This window comes from Canis aureus, chromosome 36 (assembly GCF_053574225.1).
Source record: "Canis aureus isolate CA01 chromosome 36, VMU_Caureus_v.1.0, whole genome shotgun sequence".
Lineage (NCBI taxonomy): Eukaryota > Metazoa > Chordata > Mammalia > Carnivora > Canidae > Canis > Canis aureus.
This window is the reverse complement of record NC_135646.1, coordinates 8,516,042-8,535,559: the sequence shown is the minus strand read 5'-3', so window position 1 is coordinate 8,535,559 and position 19,518 is coordinate 8,516,042. Positions and strand designations below refer to the sequence as shown.

Here is a 19,518-nt window from a genome sequence, read left to right as displayed (position 1 = left end):
TGGGAAGCCATCTGGCCCTGGACTCTTGTGTTTTGGGAGGTTTTTGATGACTGCTTCAATTTCCTCCCTGGTTATTGGCCTGTTCAGGTTTTCTATTTCTTCCTGTTCCAGTTTTGGTAGTTTGTGGCTTTCCAGGAATGCGTCCATTTCTTCTAGATTGCCTAATTTATTGGCGTATAGCTGTTCATAATATGTTTTTAAAATCGTTTGTATTTCCTTGGTGTTGGTAGTGATCTCTCCTTTCTCATTCATGATTTTATTAATTTGAGTATTCTCTCTCTTCTTTTTAATAAGGCTGGCTAATGGTTTATCTATCTTATTAATTCTTTCAAAGAACCAACTCCTGGTTCTGTTGATCTGTTCCACAGTTCTTCTGGTCTCGATTTCGTTGAGTTCTGCTCGAATCTTTATTAACTCCCTTCTTCTCTTGGGTGTAGGATCTATTTGCTGTTTTTTCTCTAGCTCCTTTATGTGTAAGGTTAGCTTTTGTATTTGAGTTCTTTCCAGTTTTTGAATGGATGCTTGTATTGCGATGTATTTCCCCCTTAGGACTGCTTTTGCTGCATCCCAAAGATTCTGAATGGTTGTATCTTCATTCTCATTAGTTTCCATGAATCTTTTTAATTCTTCCTTAATTTCCTGGTTGACCCTTTTATCTTTTAGCAGGATGGTCCTTAACCTCCACATGTTTGAGGTCCTTCCAAACTTCTTGTTGTGATTTAGTTCTAATTTCAAGGCATTATGGTCTGAGAATATGCAGGGGACAATCCCAATCTTTTGGTATCGGTTCAGACCCGATTTGTGACCCAATATGTGGTCTATTCTGGAGAAAGTTCCATGTGCGCTTGAGAAGAATGTGTATTCAGTTGAGTTTGGATGTAAAGTTCTGTAGATATCTGTGAAATCCATCTGGTCCAGTGTATCATTTAAAGCTCTCGTTTCTTTGGAGATGTTGTGCTTAGAAGACCTATCGAGTATAGAAAGAGCTAGATTGAAGTCACCAAGTATAAGTGTATTATTATCTAAGTATTTCTTCACTTTGGTTAATAATTGATTGATATATTTGGCAGCTCCCACATTCGGGGCATATATATTGAAGATTGTTAAGTCCTCTTGTTGAATAGATCCTTTAAGTATGATATAGTGTCCCTCTTCATCTCTCACTACAGTCTTTGGGGTAAATTTTAGTTTATCTGATATAAGGATGGCTACCCCTGCTTTCTTTTGAGGACCATTCGAATGGTAAATGGTTCTCCAACCTTTTATTTTCAGGCTGTAGGTGTCCTTCTGTCTAAAATGAGTCTCTTGTAGACAGCAAATAGATGGGTCCTGCTTTTTTATCCAGTCTGAAACCCTGCGCCTTTTGATGGGGTCATTAAGCCCGTTCACATTCAGAGTTACTATTGAGACATATGAGTTTAGTGTCACCATGATATCTATTCAGTCCTTGTTTTTGTGGATTGTTCCACTGAACTTCTTCTTAAAGGGGAATTTTAAGAGTCCCCCTTAAAATTTCTTGCAGAGCTGGTTTGGAGGTCACATATTCTTTTAGTTGCTGCCTGTCTTGGAAGCTCTTTATCTCTCCTTCCATTTTGAATGAGAGCCTTGCTGGATAAAGTATTCTTGGTTGCATGTTCTTTTCATTTAGGACCCTGAATATATCCTGCCAGCCCTTTCTGGCCTGCCAGGTCTCTGTGGAGAGGTCTGCTGTTACCCTAATACTCCTCCCCATAAAAGTCAGGGATTTCTTGTCTCTTGCTGCTTTAAGGATCTTCTCTTTATCTTTGGAATTTGCAAGCTTCACTATTAAGTGTCGAGGTGTTGAACGGTTTTTATTGATTTTAGGGGGGGATCTCTCTATTTCCTGGATCTGAATGCCTGTTTCCCCTCCCAGATTAGGAAAGTTTTCAGCTAGAATTTGTTCAAATACATATTCTGGCCCTCTGTCCCTTTCGGCGCCCTCGGGAACCCCAATTAAACGTAGGTTTTTCTTTCTCAGGCTGTCGTTTATTTCCCTTAATCTATCCTCATGGTCTTTTAATTGTTTGTCTCTTTTTTCCTCAGTTTCCCTCTTTGCTATCAACTTGTCTTCTATGTCACTCACTCGTTCTTCCACCTCGTTAACCCTCGTCATTAGGACTTCTAGTTTGGATTGCATCTCATTCAATTGATTTTTAATTTCTGCCTGATTAGCTCTAAATTCTGCAGTCATGAAGTCTCTTGAGTCCTTTATACTTTTTTCTAGAGCCACCAGTAGCTGTATAATAGTGCTTCTGAATTGGCTTTCTGACATTGAATTGTAATCCAGATTTTGTAACTCTGTGGGAGAGAGGACTGTTTCTGATTCTTTCTTTTGAGGTGAGGTTTTCCTTCTAGTCATTTTGCTCAGTGCAGAGTGGCCAAAAGCAAGTTGTATTGGGAAAAAGAGAAAAAGAGAGGAGAGAAAGAAGGAAAGAAAAGAGAAAGAGAAAAAAAAAGGGAAGAAAAAGAAAAAAAAAACGAAAAAAAAAAAAAAAAAAAGAAGAAGAAAAAGAAAGAAAAAGAAAGGAGAAAAAAAAGGGGGTGGGGGAAGGAAACAAATCAAAAAGCAAAACAAATCAAAAACAAAAACAAAAACAAAAACAAACAAACAAAAAAAGAACCACCGGGGAGTATCTTCTGATTCTGTGTTCTTTAAGTCCCTTGGCTTCTCCTGGAAGTTGTCAGTCTAGCTGGTGTTCTGGGGGAGGGGCCTGTTGTGCTGATTTTCAGGTGTTAGCAGTTGGGGGAGCTGCTGTGCCCCTGCCTGGTGCAGGGCTCGGTGGGGGTTGTTTACCCCGTGAGGCCGCAGGAGGAACAGCCCCAGTGGCGGGGCAGCTCTGGAAACCTGGATTCAGCTCCGGCAGGAACTCCGTCTGCAGGGCCTGGAGGCTCCGGGCGGGGCCGCTGATCTGCTCGGCTCGGGCAGGAGCGTCCTCGCTGTCCTGGGCCCTCCCGGCCTCTGCCTGTCCCGGGGGAGGCGGGATCCTGGGCTGTGTCCCGGCGCCCTGTGCTCCGGGGCCTGCGCTGTTGGATTCGCGCTCCCGGGCCGTGCAACCCCCTCCGCGGAGCCGCCGCCCGAGCCCCTCCGAGCTGCTCCTGGAACCGCGCAGCCCCCTCCGCACGGAGCCTCTTCCTCCGCCCGAGCCCCTCCGAGCTGCTCCCGCCCCGCAGCCCCCTCCGCGGAGCCGCCCCCGAGCCCCCCCGAGCTGCTCCGGGTCCCGCCGCGCGCGCTGCAGCCCTTAGGGAGCTCGGCGCACTCTCCCGGGGCGCAGGTGTCTGTTAGTGTCCCCGGGAGCCCGAGGGCATCCCCGCCCTCCTGGGTCCTGCTCCAGCTCCCCGCGAGCCCCTTTCCCCCGGGAAGGTCGGTGAAGCTCCTGCTCCTCCGGGACGGGGCTCTCCTGTCCTGGGGACACTCGCCCCGGCCTCAGCCCGGCTCCTCGCGGGCCCCTCCCCCTTGGAGGCCTTTGTTCCTTTATTTCTTTTTCCCCGTCTTCCTACCTTGATAGAAGCGCGAACTCTTCTCACTGTAGCATTCCAGCTGGTCTCTCTTTAAATCTCAGGCCGAATTCATAGATTTTCAGGATGATTGGAAGGTTTTCTAGGTAATTTGGTGGAGACAGGTGATTTGGGGACCCTACTCTTCCGCCATCTTGCCCCTCCCCTTCTAGTTTTTCTGTTCTATATGACAAAAGAAAGAGAGAGAGAGAGAGAGAATCCTTTTCTGAATATCATGACATTCTTGCCACCTATCAGATTTTTTTAATTGATGGATTTCCTATACCAAGTCCAACAGGATTCCATATCAAAAGCAGCATTTCCCTAAAAATCTGTTTGGTATTTAGTTTTTGCAAGGCTATTCTCTATTAAACAGATCATATTTTTCAAGCAATATTTTACATACATTCAAATGAGAAAGGCTCCTTCCAGAGGTTTCTCAGAGACTAACTTTATTCCATTTTTTCATCATGGAACATCAAATAAGTTAGTAAAATCATTTTCTCATTTATATATGAAATTTACAGTATATTAGATGGTGATAAGGCTCTATATAGAGGAAGCTGTGCAAGAAATGGGGAGAAAGTATAGAAGGATGTGAAGGGGATTTGCAAGCACCTGAGTAGCTCTCTTTTTTCTCCCTCCAGTCTTTCCTCTTAGTGAGGCCTGCCCTGGTCATTGCAATATATCACTTTGATCTTCTATCATGTGTTCTGCTTTTGTTGATAAGACTTAGAGCCAAATTTATGTCTTTGTTATGTGCATTGCTTATCAGCTGCCTCCCCTTAGTCCATGAGGCATGAATTTTCATGGGACACCTAGGTGGCTCAGCAGTTTGGCGCCTACCTTCAGCTTAGGGCGTGATCCTGGAGACGTGGGATCCAGTCCCATATCAGGTTCCCTGCGAGGAGCCTGCTTCTACTCTGCCTGTGTGTCTGCCTCTCTCTCTGTGTCTCTCATGAATAAGTAGATAAAATCTTTAAAAAAAAAAAAAAAGAATTTTTGTCCATTTAATTTTAATTCAGTATTGTTTCCTAAGGTTTTGGAGCATTACAGAGTAAGGGTGAGTGTGTGCACACCCTCTTGTGCGCGCGCACGCTCTCTCTCTCTCTCTCTCTATGGAATGAACAGAAGGTGTAGTCAGCAGGGATGGCTTCTCTGGAAACCTAACAATGAGAAGAGATGTAAAAGTTCTCCAGCCTTGAAGGTGGTTTCATGCCTGGAGAGTTGAAGAAGCAACAGAGACTCTACTGCTGTTGCAGTGGAAAAGAAAGAGAATGGTGGAAGATGACAGGGAAGTGAGGGGCCAGATGCACAGTGTCAGTGGGTCATTTTAAGTGCTCTGCCTTTTACTTGGAGTGAGAAGGAAGGCCATTGGCAGAGCAGAGTTAAATCGGGATTATATATGCTTTTATTTTTTTCAAAGATTTATTTACTTTTATTTTTTTGAGACAGAGCAAGGGGCAGAGAGAGAGAGAATCTTCAAGCTGACTCCCCACTAAGTGCAGAGACAATGTGGGACTTGATCCCAGGACCCTCAGATTATGACCTGAGCTGAAATCAAGAATCAGCCACTTAGCTGACTGAGCACCCCCCAAGTACCTCAGGATTATATATGCTTTTAGAAGAATTTCTCTGTCTGGCTACTCTGTTGAGAATAGACTGCAGGGGGCAGACATGAGAAAAACATTTAGAAGATGGTTGCAATAATCCAGGAAGGAGATGACAATTACTTGGTAGTAGTAGACAGATTTTGCACATATTTTGAAGATGTAATTGATAGGATTTATTGACAGATTGGCTGTGAGGTATAAGAGTAAGAAAGAAACTCAAGGTGACTTCAAAATGTTTGACCTAAGCAAGTGGTTGGAAATAAATGCCACTGAGTAAGACATGAAGACTATGGGAGACATTCTTGGGGAGGATGAAAAAAGGTGTTGAGAATCAATATTTTCCTGTTAAGTTTTCATTTTGGTGGTCAGAATGGCCTGAATTTCTTATTTTCTTATTTTCCCAAGCCACCAGGCGGTTTAGGCCATGGACTCAGCTCCAGGCTATGTGAGTTCCCTAATGGCTGCTACCCATTGCAGATTCTCAATGTAACCACCAAGGAATCTTTCTAGGAGTCCAGAACCTTTCTGGGAATATATATACACACATATACATAAAGTTTGTTTGCATCAGAGAGCTGCACGCAGGGGAGTGGAGCTCAAATCTAAGTGTGACTTACCTGTGGCTCTTCTGTGAGGAAGAGAGGAACAGTGAAATCTAAGGGTTTGGTGAGAACCTTGCCTGTACACCTCATCCCATAGGCCAGTAGCTGAAGGCTTTGGATCCCATTCTTCATCATGAAAAGCTGTTTAAAAAATGATTAAAGAAGACAATTTAGGTAATACAAACAAACTTTATTTAATACTTCATAAAGCAGACAGTCTCCTTCTGGAGAACTGCAAAAGGTAGAAGGCAGGAAGTTTTTATAGAATCTAACCTTTGGTTTGCTGATGCAGCACCGCAGGCAGGAGGAGCTCCACTAGAATGTTACTTCATCACTGTGTAACAAATTACCCCAACCTTTGGCAGCTTAAAATAACAAACAAAAAAACAAACAAAAAAACAAACATTTTTAACCTCATAGTTCCTTCCGGTGATTCTGAAATCCAGCAGTGGCTTAGCTGGGTGGTTCTGGCTTAGAGTCTCTCACAAGGGTGTGGTCAAATTGATCACTGAGGCTGTAGACCTTGGAAAACCTGACTCCAACTGGAAAAGGAGAACCCATGTCAGCTCCTCACCACTTGGGCCTCTAAATACGGCTGCTCACAACATGGCTGATAACCTCACCTAAAGGAGTGAGCCAAGACAGAGAAAGAAAGAGAGTCCCAGATGACAGCTGCCCCATTGCTTCTGCAGTATGTTATTGGTCATAAAGACCAACCCTGCCTGCCTCATCCACAAAGATGAGTGGACCGGAAGATGGGCATCATCAGGGACTATTTGGGAAGCTGACTACACAAACCCAGTTTTATCAATTTCTATGTTTTTCTGCATAATAATTATGTATAATCAAAAAATTGATAATGAAATATTTGTTAAACAGCATTGCACTATTATTCCTTTACTTAAAGCTAAGAAGAAGGATCTTCTACTGACCTACAAGCACCCATTTTGCATTTAATGTTGGCAATTTCTTAATCTTACCATGTGATATGGAAAAGTTTGTTGGTTTTTCTTTTTTTGCTTGAAAATTATTTCTTAATCTTAATGTTCCCAGTGCCAACCTAGTGTAAGACACATACTAGGTGTTTTTTTTTTTTTAAGATTTTATTTATTTATTCACGAGAGAGACAGAGAAAAACAGAGAGAGAGGCAGAGACACAGGCAGAGGGAGAAGCAGGCTCCATGCAGGGAACCCGACGTAGGACTCGATCCTGGGTCTCCAGGATCATGCCCCCTGGGCTGAAGGCGGCGCTAAACCACTGAGCCACCCAGGCTGCCCCATACTAGGTGTTTTATGAATGTTTATTGAATGCATAGATCCTTCAAATGATCTAATTCCTTAATTTCCTTATCCCATGGTTTCTCAACCCTTTAAAAACCCTGTGTGTCAGAGCAATCATATTTCCTGCATGCTAAAAATTGTCTGGTCATTGTTGGCAGATGGAAATATATATAAAGCAAAAAAGGGGTGGTCTTTCATAAAGGTACAGAATAAGGGTGAAGAATGTATCCCCCCTCATAGTGTAATTGAGCAGTACTGCAAAGTCCACCTCCAGCAAAATATCTATTTTGCCACTAACCACCACTACTACCTGACCTGAAATTGAACACTGCCATTTTAAAGGAATAAATGTTTTTCGAGAAGGGCTACCATAGCATCCTTCTCTAACTTTGTTAGTCAATCAGGAATCATCTGGTAAATATCACTTTGAGATTTCAAGTGAGAATTGGCCCTAAAGTGTTATACAAGATAAAATTTAGTATGAAACAAAAAAAGAGGGAGATTTAGAAAGACAAGCCCAGGAGTGAAAAAGTACAGTTCCAATGTATCAATTTCTTTAAAAGGTTATCAACACATTCACACACACAAATATGAATACCCACACAAATATAAACATGAATTATCCATATATACTATTTCCTTAAGTTTACAACATTCTTTCTTTCAATCTTCTGAAATTAAAATGCAACTTAAAATTAATGTGAAGTATTACACCTCTGTTTCTACCTACCAACAAAAAACCTGATATAAAATAGATGGTGTACCTTAGAATTGAAACATTCAGTGGTGGCCCCTTTCTAGACTGAAATGTATGCTCTCTGGAGGGTGCCTTTTATCACATGCTCACTATTAGTACTAGCACAGATTTTGGGGTGGGAAAAGGCGGCTCCAATTCTACTTCTTCCAGGCACTGTGACTTCCATAGGCCTTTCCCTTCGGCATCTGAAAAATGGGTAAGAATGGGATATCCCAGATTGTGTTACAATGAAAACGAGTGATAAGAACTCCTCATTGACTCGAAAGCATTGTGCAAATGCAGTTGATTATTTTTGATGTGAGATTCTGAGTGGAAGCTGATGACCCAAGGAACAGCCTCTGCTGCTCCCTAGCGGTGGTACGTTCTCCCGGGAGTGCTGGTCTAGAAATAAATCATCTTTGCTTTCATTACTCTTTGAGGAAACGCCTTTCTTTTGATATGCTGAATCCTGTGTGTAGAACTGCATGAATTCATTGCATGAATACGTAGAGAATAATCTAAGCGGGAAATGGTCTACATATTCTTCTGTGATTGCACTTTCTTGAACATCCTCATTTCTCTGCCCTTGTTAAGCTTAAATGACCTAAATGGCCTCCTTTTATTCCTTCCCATCTCCTTGCCTTTAACTTCTTAGTAAGCATGAATTTTTGGTGATTACACATTTATGCTGTGTTCCCATGGGTCCTCTGGTCCCTTTCTAGTTTGTATTATTCTTAAAAACGAAAACTAATAATTTTATCCAAAATAAGCTTTTCTAGCTTCCTTTCACTCTTAACCAGAACACATCAAGTTTTCCCTAAGAGCAAAAATCATGTTTACTCTTTATTATGTTATTTAAAGGACCTAATTGTTGCCTTGTAATCTTCTGCTATTATCCACATATTGAATCAATGGGCCTCTCAAAAAAATAAATAAATAAAGGAGACATATTCTTAAATGCTTATTGAAAACTTGGTATCGAAGAACCCAAACACGTTACACTTGGCCTTCACAAAACTTAAATGTAAAAATCATACGAATTTATAGTTGACATCCCTTTGCATTTAATGATCAAAAAAGTAATAATAAATTATACTGACACTATTCTGAAATAATTCTTCTACTTGGAAGTTCTTTTGACATCCGGGCTCAACAATAAATTGATGCAGCATGTGGTCTCTGGGTCTGATATTTAATCTTAATCCTAAACTAGGTTCTCTGTGGAGAAAGGAGACATATGACAGATGACAATTGTATTTCATCTATAATTGCACATATGGAGTCTTTTTTCTACTCTTGAAGGATACATGTTTTTTTGCTGCAAGAAAAGCATCCAAGTATCTTACTATGCTCTTATTATTTCTAGCGATCCAAAATATTTTTCTTTTGCTATTGATTTTTATATGGAACCTTTCCAGATGTTAGATTGAAGATTTTACTTTAACCTTGCAAACTGACCTTTTCTCTTCAAACACTAAGGATATTGGTTCTAAGTGCTAAATTATGATGTAATATTGAAGATTTGATTTTTATGAATAAATTCTGAGAAAATACAGCTGATTAAATGAATTAATCTATGTGAAGTATAGAGAGCAGTGTGCAGCATGTAGCAATATATATAATTTATATTTATATAAATACATATTGTATATATGTTTATGATGATACATAAACATTGCTATACTTTTGTAATGGGGATATATATATATTGCTAGAAATCAGTATAACATACTTTGCTGAAAGAAGTTATATAAAATATAAAGACATACAAATTATTCCTTTAAAAATTAACGCAAACAAGAGTTTTATAAAAACCTTAAAATACAGAATTCTACTTTCCTATGCATTCAGCCAAAATGTACACTTTAAAATCTACTTACATATTCAACTATTTTATTTCTAAATTTAAAAACTGACATATTGGCAAGCAACTCTGAAATAAAACAACATTTTTACATGGTGATTACTTTTCAGCATGAGGGAAAGGGTAAGGTTCACCCACTTCCTTGGAGTCTTATATAGGAACATAAGGAGAGCCTATATCAGGCTGTGTTCTATTTCTTTTGTTTTTTTTTGTTTTTTAATGATATTTTTAAATCAAGTTTTAATTTAGCTTTTCCTGCTGATAGAAACATACCAATGATAGAACCCCAAATTCAGGGTTTTAGGGTTAGAGCAACTTACATTTCTGATCTAGAGAACTGAAATAATACAATATGTATTTATTTGCACTTGTACATCTTTTGGTATCTCAGAGACAGGAGGAAAACACAAAGAATACATATGTAGGATCTGGTACCCAAATACTGAATGTACATAAACTAAGTTCTATATAATCATTGCGAAATGTCTGGAACTTTTAAGAATGCAGGCAAAACCAAATGTGCCACTTTCCTCATTTTAGATAATTTCTAAATTTGCAGTTTACGTTTGAATCTTGCTATATAAATAGTATTTGCAAAGTGTCAAATATAAAGCATTTCAAAGAACTCTGTGCCTTACCTCAGTTGGCAAATGATAGGACAATTCTTGGATTCTGTCTAGATTAGTGCTGTCCAGTAAAAATACAATGGGAACTACATATCTTTAAATTTTCTAGTAGTCACATTAAAAACAGTAAAAAAAAAAAAAAGTAGAATTAATTTTAATAATATATTTTATTTAACCCAGTATGTCCTAAATAATGTCATTTTAACATGTAATCAATTAAAATTATTAGAAATTCTTTATATTTTTTGCCATTTTAGTTCTAAGTCTTCAAAACATGATTTTTATTTTACACTTACTGAACTTTCAGTTCATACTGGGCACATTTCAAGTGCTTAACAGTCACATGTGACTAATGACTGCCATACTGGACAGCACAGGATTACATACTACAACAGTCAACAATACACTCTATTAAGTGTGAATGAGTCTTACTCTTTGCTAGCCTTTTTGAAACTTTTTTTTTTTTTTTTTTTAGGATGTTTTAAGCTACTTGTATAGAAGACAAAAATCAACTGGCTTGGACAACAACAAATGAAAGAAATTAATTACTCAAATACTAAGAAGTTTGAAAATGGGGTGGCTCAATGTTTGGCTAATTTAGAGGCTTCATAATGGTATCAAAACCCCAGAGTCTTCTCATCTTTCGTTAGACTCAAAGTAGATCTTATAATAGAAGAGTTTTAAAAGGTGATTGCTACAGTTCTAAGAATCATATCCAACAGAAAAGGGGTTGCTTCCATGATTCTCTTTTTAAGAGATAAGAAGAATTTTCCAGAGGCCCTACAATAGACTTTCTACCATGTTTTATTACCTAAAAAGTGGTCATATGTGCACCTATATACCTATCACTGCCAAGGGAAATAGGATTATAACAAATAGCTTCTTTTGTAAGTATATCTGGGCTTCTGAAAGGAGTGAATTGGAATAAAATTTGGGTCTTCCAGGATGCCTGGGTGGCTCAGTGGTTGAGCATCTGCCTTTGGCTCAGGGAGTGATCTCGAGACCTGGGATCAAGTCCCATATCAGGCTCCTTGCATGGAGCCTGCTTCTCCCTCAGCCTATGTCTCTGCCTCTTTCTGTCTCTCATGAATAAATAAATAAAATCTTAAAAAAAAATTTGGGTCTTCCAGCAATAAGTAAGTGGGGGGGTAGATTAAATTTTACATAGGCAATTAAGTGTCTGCCACACATCATCTTTAAACAAACTTTCTAATGCAACTTTTAAGATTTTCTTCAATAGAAAGTATTAGGACATTTCCTTATTTATATCAAGTTCCCAAACTCATGTATTCCTTTCTGTTTTTTTTTTTTATTCCTTTCTGAACAAAGAATTTCTGTGTCTCAGAAATGCATCATTTCTGTATATAGAAATTCAAAAAAGAAATATGGAATCTCATTTTTCAGTTGTCACATTGTGTAACCATACATCCCAGTTTTACCAGAAGCGTGAAATTCCATGCATTTTATCTAACTGTAAATTAAATATTCTTAAACAACAATGATGTTCATTCTCAAAAGTGTCTTACATCTTTAAAAAAAAAAGATAATAAAAATTGCCTTTAAGGAAGTTTTGAATTTAGCAAACACAACTTCAAAGTAGTTACTATAAATATGTTCAAAGAACTAGAGGAAATCATATTTAAAGAATTAAAGGAAAGTACAATGACAACAATTCACTGAATTAAGAACAACAATAAAAAGATACACATTATAAAAAAGAATCAAGTGAGATGCTAGAATTGAAAAATATAATAATAGAAATAAAATTTTCACTAGAGGGGCTTGAGAATAGATTTGAGCTGACAGAAAAAGAATGTGTGAACTCAAAGATAGAGTCATACAGATAAAACAATTTCAAGAATAGAAAGAAAAGAAAATGAGAAAAATAAAGAGTCTCAGAAAAACATGGGCTATGAGAAAGTACATGAACATATGAATAATGGGACTACTAGAAGGAGAAGAGAGAGAACAGAAACAAATATTTGAAGAAACAATGTTTGAAAGCTTCCCAAATTTGATTTAAAAATTAATTTACACAATTAAGAAGTTCAATAAACTCTAAATAGGGTAAAACCAAAGACATCACATCCACAACTAGGCATATTATAGTCAAAATGTTAAAATGCAAAGCAAAGAGAAAATCTTGAAAGCAGCAAAAGAAAATAATTCATCATGTACAAGCGAATTCCAGTAATATTCATAACTGACTTCTAATCAAAAAATGGAAACCAGAGGGAAGTATGATAACATATTCAAACTACTTACAAGAAAAAGATAAAGAAAAAAAAAGCTGTCAAGCAAGAATCCTATACCTGTAGCAAACCCCCTTCCAAAACTGAGAAAGCAAGATAATTCCAGATAAACAAAGACCAAAAGAATTTGTTGCTAGCAGAACTACCTTGCAAGAAATACTAACTGAAGTTCTTCAAACAGAAAAGAAGTGACATTGGGCGGCCCTGGTGGCTCAGCAGTTTAGCACCACCTTCAGCCTAGGGTGTGATCCTGGAGACCTGGGATCAAGTCCCATATCAGGCTTCCTGCATGGAGCCTATTTCTCCCTTTGCCTGTGTCTCTGCCTCTCTCTCGGTGTCTCTCATGAATAAATAAATAAAATCTAAAAAAAAAAAAATTGGAGAAAGAAATGAAGTGACATTATACTGTAATCTGAATCCACATGAAAAAAATAGAGTGCCACTAAAGACAATTATATAGCAAATACAAAAGATAGCAAAATTACATTCTTCTCTTTTCTTCTCAATTATTTTTTAAAAAACAACAGCACAAAATAATACCTATAAAATTGAATATGGGGATTTATAGCTTATATAAATTTATATAAATATTAATTTTGGAGCTTATAACACAGAGATATATATTTAACAACAGCAACACAAGTGAGGAAAGAAGGAAACCATAGTGGAGCAAGTGTTCTATATCTCACTGGAATTAAGTTAGTATACATCTCAAATATATTCTGATCAAATAAGACATGTATTGCAATTCTTGGAGCAACTACTTAGAAAAATAATTCAAAAATATACTTAAAAATCAGTAAAGGAATCATTTTTTAAGATTTTATTCATTTATTCATGAGAGACACAGAGAGAGAAAGTCAGAGACACAGGCAGAGGGAGAAGCAGGCTCCATGCAGGGAGCCTGATGTGGGACTCAATCCTGGGTCTCCAGGATCACGCCCCTGGCTTACAGGGGCACTAAACCGCTGAACCACCAGGGCTGCCCTCAATAAAGGAATTAAAATCGTACATTAGAAAATACCTGCTTAATCCAGAAGACGACATTTAAATAACAAAACAACAAGAGACACAAGACTAGAGAGCAAATAGTAAAACTACAGACATAAATTCAAATATATTAGTAACAATGTTAAATGTGAATGGGATAAACAACCAACTCAAAAGGCAGAGATTGTCAGCTTTGACTTTGGATAATAAATTTTGATCCAACTAAATATAATGTCATTAACAAGTAAAAATTCACATTGGGATACAATTCTAATAATATATTAGGAGTTTCTCCAGGACAATTCTAAGGAATTTTGCCACAAATTGGTATCAGTTAAAAGCTTCTGAGTTACCTTTTTGCACACAGAGTTGAGGAACTGAAAGACCAGAGTACTGAATGTGTCTCTGATAAGGAGAGTGAATTACCAAGATAATCACAGAAGTTGAGGTAGAAAAAAAGACTGTGAGCCTGGTGCCAAAATCTCTATAAATAAGAATGTTGTTTATGAAATTGAGGTGACAAAGACTAAGAAGAGACAGCAGTAGAGCCTGGTCTTTTGAGCCTCTGAAGTTAATGTCTATTATCTACTAGTTATTACATTAGGCATTCAGGTAAATACAGAAAAATAAAACATATTCCCTGGCCACAAAATACAGTGGGATAGACAGCTTTATAAAGAGATAAATGCAATACAATGTTACATTAAAGTAAACTCTGGGATTAAAGCAAGAGAAAGAATCATTGATCTGGGGACACAGTGATAAAGAATGACTTTAGTAGGAAAGATAACGGAAAAGCTCTTTTTCTAACTTGGGATTAATTCATTATGACATTTTATCATTTGAAGCAGTGGGTAGCAGGGGTCCAGGTGCTAAGAAAGCTGTAAAAACTATATAAAAAAAAAACTGTAGTTATTTAGTCAAGGGTGAAATATAATGGAGGCTGGGGCTAAGTAGTAAATTCCAGCCCTAGTTCTGACAAATGGGGACACAAGTGATCTCATATAAGTGGCAGAGGAATTCAACAGTTGGGCAGGGCTGGCCAGAAAGACCAAGATATTAGCAAATATTTGAAAACCCAGGCAGTTATGTCTAGGAAAAATAGGATTAGGGGTACTGACAAAGAAGAGCCCCAATCCCAGCTGGGGACTGGTCTAATTGGTAGATAGCTGGAAAAGGAACTTCATATTAAAAACCAAAACTAAAGGACTATTTTGTAAATCTTTCCCCAGAATGCTCATTATCTGCACAGTAGCTGGACTCCATTTGCAGTTTTAACATCCACTGATGATTCTAGTCTGAATCAATTCTTAATACTGGAATTGCAAAATCATGATAATTTGGTTTTAATTTCAAGTTCCTTAAATACCCAGGGGAGCTAAAGCTATTGTCAAAATGAAAAAGATACCTGAACATGTTAAATGTAAGAGGAATTTGTGAATATAATCCATTATAATTGCCTTTAAGAAATTCCTGTTTAATATATTATGAAAATTGGTATTCTTTTTTTAAAGATTTATTTATTTTGAGAGACAAAAAAGCATGAGCACACATGAGAGTGCATTGGGGGGAGGGGCAGAGGGAGGAGGAGGAAAAAAGAGAGAGAGACAGAGAGACAGAGAGAAAGAGACTCTCAAGTAGACTCTGTCCCTGGAGCCCAACACGGGGCTTGATTTTACAACCTGAGCTAAAACCAAGAATCAGATGCTAAACCGACTGTACCACCCAGGCTCCCCTAAAATGCATTTTCTATGCTGAGTTACATATTATTAAATTAATATCAAAATGATAAAAATTCCACTTGGACCATATAATTTATCTTCCAAATCAAGATACTTTTGAAGGTAGAATTTGATGCTATCAACAAGTACCCAAGGACAAGAGCTATAACCTGGCAAAGTCCTAGGGACCTGAATTAGCTTCTCTATACTCTACCTCAACTTCTCACTCACATGACCACACCCTGAACATGTTCAACAACCAAAACTGCTCCACCCTTAGAAACCCATTCCCCGGGAATCCCTGGGTGGCTCAGCAGTTTAGCGCCTGCCTTTGGCCGAGGGCGCAATCCTGGAGCCCCGGGATCGAGTCCTGCGTCAGGCTCCCTGCATGGAGCCTGCTTCTCCTTCCTCCTGTGTCTCTGTTTCTGTCTCTCTCTCTCTATCATAAATAAACAAATCTTTAAAAAAGAAAGAAAGAAAGAAAGAAAGAAAGAAAGAAAGAAAGAAAGAAAGAAAGAAAGAAAGAAAGAGAAAGAAAGAAAGAAACCCATTCTCTAAAACAGTGTTTCCTTCTGTCCTTCCAGCTTGCCATAACTACTATTCTTGATCTTCACCGTTGACTTGCTAAAGCCTCCCTCTTGTCTTTATTTCTCCTCCTGACCAGCTTAGATTTTACAGTCTTGCCAAAATACTAAAGTCCCTTGACTCTTGTTCTTTTCTAACCCTCCTGGCAAAACCCCAATCCTGGATGAATTGAACCATTTACCTTCTTTTTGTCTGCATGAAGACTACCGAGCTGCTACAGGAAAATGATACATTTTAACAGTCCAAGTTCACAATCACCAAGTTCAAATGGGTTTCAACATCGCCTGGCAGTCTTCCTTCAGCCTGGCTTCTGCTAACTGAAGCTGGTCTTACCAACGTCACCATTAATCTTGATAATGATAACACTGCTAGTCATAATGATCGCCTTCTGGTCTTTTTAGTGCCTTCCAAAAATATTTAAAATAGTTTTTTTTTTTTATTCTCTGTCCTTGGCTTTCATGACATCTTGAGCTACTTCTCCCTTAAGATTTAGTCCAAAACGCTCTTCTCATTCTTTTTTTTTTTCAATGAAGTCTCTTTTTATCTAGCATATTATAAATTTTATGTATCTCTTCTTATTGACTCTCATCTCTTCTAAGAACATAAACTCCATGATGTCAGGGACTTTTTTTTTTTTTTTTTTTGGTCTGTCTGGCTTACCTTTGCAATCCCATTGCCCTCTAGTCTGTGCATACTAGGGCCTCAGTCAATATTTTTTTGAGTGAATCTGTAAGTGAATAGCATTCTCAATAAATATTCATCAGATGAACATCTGCCATAGTAGCAATTTTTTTTTATTATTAAACTACCAGCTTACCATATTAATTATATGAAAGCTAAACAGTTAAAATCCACATGTACTCCTAGGGCATTAAATACTCGCTTGAGCAAATTTCCTTTTTTTGGCCTTCTGACTTAGTCTATTTGCTGAGCCTAATTAAGCAAGGGTATCTTCTTTCAGGCTTAAACTACTACTTCAGTGTCATTAACTTTCCAAATGTATTTATCTTTAGCCTCATGCCTATTCCTTATTTGCATTTGTATTTCCAAAAACTTACTATATATTTTCATTTTGATATCATTATTTATACTTCAAAATCAACATTTAGAAACTCAAATTTATTTACTCAAACTCTCACATTGACCTCAAATAAAAATAGACACATGCTGAAACTGTTTTTCTTTTAGTATTATTGTTTATAATGTTGATTATTTGCTTCACTGGCTACTCAGATGACCAACCTAGAAACAATGGAGTCTCCCTTATTTCTTTCCATTTCATATTTCCTTTATGCAATTGATCCCCCGTGTTGCTGATTTTACCTGATTTTGTCTCACACAAATCTTTCCTTTTCCATGCTTTCAAGTCTTTGGTTAGGAGTTTGTTAATGTTAGGAGTTTGTTAATGCAAAACCTTCCTAATTGGTCTCCCAACTGGCTTCCAAATATTCAATTCATTCTTTGTATCATTGCCAACTTTACAATTCCAAACGGCTCCATACCCTTCAAGGAAAATGTTCAAATGCTTCATAAAATACTTTAACCTTTAGATTAGAGAGGGAGTTTGTAGAATTAATCTTATTCTCTCCTGGGAATCACTCCATTTATGGTAAACTGATATCCACATGAGTGGATAAACCCTTGGAATAAGTTAGCCTAAAATGGAGCAGTTTTACTACTAATCCTTAGAGATTGGTAAGAAATCCCAGTTTTAGGAATGAGATGGAGGCTTTTTGGAAAAAGGGGCAAGGAAGAAATAAGATATAGTCAAAACATATTATAGCACACGTGAGGAGCTGAAATCACTTATAAATATATGAAATATTTTTAGATACAGTAGTCCCCGCTTATCCACAGGGGAAACGTTCCAAGACCCCCGTTGGTTGCCTGACACCAAAGACAGTACTGAACCCTGTATATAATATACCGCACCTTTTCCCCTTCTATTATAAGAGTAATAAAGTTAAATTCATAAATCAGTCACAGAGATTAACGATAAAATAGAACAATTCTACTCTAACGATAGTTACACAAATCTTGCTCTTTCAAAAGTATCTTACTATATTGTACTCACCTTCGTGATGACGCAAGATGATAAAACGCCTACGTGCCATGATGACGATGACGTAGCAGCTGTGATGTAGAGTTAGGCTACTATTGGCCTTCAGCTGATTCGTCATGAGGGGGATCCTCAGCTTCCCAGCAGCAGGTGACCCCGCAGATAACCGAAACTGCGGGAAGCGAAACTACAGATAAGGGCGGACTAGGACTACTGTATATAAAGATGACCTCGGGGCCTCCAAGTTTCCTTTGGGAGGGGCGTGAAGTAAGAAGAGAAGAAACGAAGATGTAGTCGCTGGAGTGTTCTTTTCTGTCTGAAACTGCAATCCTAGTGACAAACCCCTGGGAGACGAACTCCCGTCTTCGTGGGAGCATCCCCCCATTTCTAATACACCAATACTTGCCTGGGACTAGCATCTTTAAGGAGGGAGCGCTCTGCAGCCCAGAGATACACAGTTATCCAGGGGGATGAACCGAAAAAGGAAATTACAAGGTTTTGTTACCCTTATCAGTCACTTTACGGTTTTCACTTTCAATAGATTAATTTTAGCTTCTTACAAGCTGAAGAAGCCTGCAGAACAAATATTATGTCCATATTCTACACAAAGCAATTACAGCCCCTAAAATTGGAGTGATGTGGCCAGGGTCACAAAGCTAGCCAAAAATTCATTTAGTCTTCTTGCCATTAGCATATGAGGTAGTTACCAGGTCTGAACTTTCTTTTTCTTTTTTTTTTTCTCCAGGTCTGAACTTTAAAAATACGGTGGGTTTCATCAGAATCTATTATAGTAACATCTTTAAATGAAAAAGTTGTGACTTGGCCTGGAACCCAGGGTTCATTCTTTCTTAGTACATATGACATCATTCTGAAAGACCACGAAAAAATTCAATTTAATCTGATATTTTCTCTTTATATTATTTTCTCATTGTACCTTTATTTCTATACTTTCGTTTCATCATGAGCCCCAAAGGATAATGATTAGATAATATTCATCTTTTTCTTCCTGATACTGTATTTCTGTCATTCAGGCAGAAAGGGCTCAATAAATATTTATTAAATTAAATAGCTGAAATTCACATGCAGGAAAAATATCCGATGCCTAAATACTGTTGATTTTCCTCCTGTCACTAACCTTAGCATTATTTACTTTTTTTTGTCTGCTATTTCCTATAAAAACCTAATGATGACCAGGCAGGGAGATTTCCTTTATCGTTAGCTATGAATCTTATCTTTCTTAAATGCCAGGTCGGCAAACAATCTGATGACACTGTATTAATCTTAATATTTCTTTTGCAAATGTGAGAAATATTCAGAGCAAGAAATACACATAATCAGAGGTTATAAATTCCAGCCAATAAGCATTCATTTTGGGGGAGTAAAAAAGATGTGGAAGAGTTAGGCTAATAGGAAAAACACAAATAAATAGCATATGGGTAATAAGAAAATAAGACTCCTTTCTGCAGCTGTGAACCGTAGACTAAGAATAAAAGATAGCAGTATTTTGCAATATAATTCTAACAAGGAACGTTTTAAAAAATCTGTAAATGGGATGTCTGGGTGGCCCAGTGGTTGAGCATCTGCCTTCAGCCCAGGGTGCGACCCCGGAGACCCAGGATCGAGTCCCACGTCGGGCTCCCTGCATGAGGCCTGCTTCTCCCTCTGCCTGTGTC

At 38.1% G+C, this 19,518-nt stretch overlaps 1 protein-coding gene across 1 annotated transcript in view; it reads right to left on the bottom strand.

Annotated features, from left to right (window-relative positions):
* The window catches only part of ABCA12 (ATP binding cassette subfamily A member 12), a 275,603-nt gene extending 269,443 nt beyond the window's left edge, over positions 1-6,160 (bottom strand). The window contains exons 1-2 of the mRNA XM_077884812.1: positions 6,005-6,160; positions 5,747-5,872 (exon numbers count right to left, since the gene is read on the bottom strand). The gene's annotated coding sequence lies outside the window, so the exon portion shown is untranslated. The remainder of the gene's footprint in view (positions 1-5,746; positions 5,873-6,004) is intronic.
* Positions 6,161-19,518: the final 13,358 nt, after the last annotated feature.